Source organism: Triticum aestivum, chromosome 3B, assembly GCF_018294505.1.
Source record: "Triticum aestivum cultivar Chinese Spring chromosome 3B, IWGSC CS RefSeq v2.1, whole genome shotgun sequence".
Classification (NCBI taxonomy): Eukaryota; Viridiplantae; Streptophyta; class Magnoliopsida; order Poales; family Poaceae; genus Triticum; species Triticum aestivum.
Window position 1 is genome coordinate 77,893,340 of NC_057801.1, and position 2,538 is coordinate 77,895,877.

A 2,538-nucleotide genomic window follows, 5' to 3' on the forward strand; every position below is an offset into this window, starting at 1 on the left:
CTACTTGATGTTGCATGGTCTACAGTCAAATCACCACTTGAAGAAGAAGAGGTGGCTGGGCCGGACTGTGCTAATATGTCCGAGAGAAAACCTTAGCCGCTGGCAGAAACGTGGTGCTCGGATGGCTCCTTCCCCCTCCCTCTCCGCCTCACCCTCCCCCCCTCCCCCCCTGCCCCGGCCACCCCGCTCCCCGCGTTGGCTCGCCGGTCGCTGCCCGGTCCTCCCCCTCTCGCCTAGCAGGTGGGCTTTCTCTCCCCTCCCCTGGCTCCCCACGGGTGGGGTTTTCCCCCCTGTCCTCTCCGCTGCCGGCGCTCGGATCTCGTTTTTGGGTCCTCTCGTCCGATGAGGAGGTCTCGCTGTCGCCGGTCCCCTCCGCCTGTGGTCTCGTGCCCGCTGCTGGGGGGCGGTGGTGCATCCCGCCATTCCTCGTTCTCGCAAGTTCGCCCCTGGTGGCCGGGGTCGGCTGGCGGCTGCCTCTTCTTCGTCGGATGAGGGCTGGATTCGGGTCTCTCGACGGCGGCGTAAGGTTGGTAAGTTTGCTACTCCGTCGCTTGATCTTGGTGTCCTGGGCAGGGCGCCTGTCGGGGAGCTTGGTGGCTCCCCTTCCATCTCTCCTTCGACCTCTGCGGCGCCCGCGTCGCCGGCGGCGGCGTCGGCGGCGGCGCTGGTGGCTTCGTGTAACCTAGATCTAGCTCTCTCCGCGGCGGCCACCGGGCCGCGGGCCGTCCCCTTGGGTGGGCCTGCTGGGCCGTGTGGTTTGCCGCCATCTGGTGGGCCTACCTCTCCCCCCCTCTTTCTTCAGTGACACATTTCCCTCCTCTGGTTCCGTCCGGCCCAGTTGGGCCCATCTCCCTAGTTCCTGCTCCCCAGCCTCGCTTGGCCCATGTTGCGAGTCGGGCCCAGGTGGGCACGCCTCGGACGGGCTATTTATGGATCCCCCGCGGCTCTCTCTCCCCCTTGCTAGGGTTTCTGGCTTCCGCTTCCGATCTGCGCCGCCACCGTCTCCCCATTCGTCGCCTCATTAGATCCTCCCCTCCTCCACCCCTCCTTCTTCCTTTTGCGGCGGTGATCTCCATGGACAAGTCGCGTGGCTCTTCTTGCGAGGCGCCCTCGGGCAACAAGCGCCGCCGTGAGGACTCCCCTTCTTCCGCGGTGGATCTGGAGCTCGAGGCTTCGCTCCGCTCCAAGTTGGAGGCGGAGCAGGCGGCTCGTGACCGCGTGGCCCGGGCTCCAGGGCAGCGCTCGGAGAGGGTGGGTGTGCTTGGATCCGGCCCACAGGGTTCTGGATCTGGTCACTCTCCATCTCCGGCGCTGGATCCGTGGGAAGCGGCGGTGGCTTCTGGCGGCGGTGTGTCCTCTTCGTCTGCCTCCCTTCCTGCTCAGGGTGGGGGTCGCGGTCCTGACGCTCTGTCGTGCCCTCCCCCTCCGCCCCGTTCCGCTGGGGTGGGTGCGGGCTTTCGGCCGCCGCCTCGGTCCTTCGCGGGGCCGGCGCGTCGGCCACCCGGTCCGGCTTCTGGGACGCCTCCTCCTCCGGGGATGGGTGACGGGATCCTCCCCCCCGCCACCTACGCACTCCCGCCCACCCTCGGCCTCCCAGTCCAACCCCTCGGCGCTCACGTGTTTCGCCTGCCACAGGCCCGGACATTTCCAATCTCGCTGCACCAACCCTCCATTCTGCTTGATCTGTCGTTCTGATGGTCACCTCACGGTCAACTGCATGGCTAGGCAGAAACCTCCCGCGGTCATCCAGTTTGGTTCGGGTCTCCCTGGCTGCTCCTTTTTCGCGTTTGATGGCGACCTTCCTGTTCGGGAGGTGGCACCTGCTCAGTCTAATGCTGCAATTGTTACGGTCAAGGATCAAAAGATCTCGCCTCATACTCTTCTGGAAGGGCTTCGCATTTGGGATGAGGCTGGATGGGACTGGCAAGTGGTGCAGCTATCTGATTTTGAGTTTTCGGTGGTGTTTCCTTCCAAAGAATGTTTGCGGATGATTGCCTCATGCACTAGCTTCACCCTTCCCCTCAATCAACTGGTGGTTTCTGTTAAAGCGGCTTCTTGCAGTGGTACGACGGTCGGGCCACTCTCTCAAATCTGGGTTCTATTCTCCCGCGCTCCAAGTCTGCACTTGTTGTTTTCCTGACAATAATAAGATGTCAATCCTATTAACCTTCAGGAATTTTGCTTGAGCATGAAGTGACACATTTCACTGTTTGAGTTTGAAACTATTGTTTTAAAAAACAATAATTATTTAGTAACACTAATATTTCTTGAATAATTAGTTTGACCATTGTTTGACCACAGTTTGACCACAGTTGACCACAGTTTGACCAGATTTGACCAAAATTGAAATAATTAAAATAATTATTTAGTAACACTAATATTCTAGAATAATTAGTTTGACCATTGTTTGACCATAGTTTGCCCACTGTTTGAATATTTTTCAATTTTTTCCACTCTAGATCTTACAAGCCCCGTAACTTTTTTTCTATTAGGTTTTTGAGGATTTTGAAAATGTTTAACGGGGTTCCCCCAGTTAAA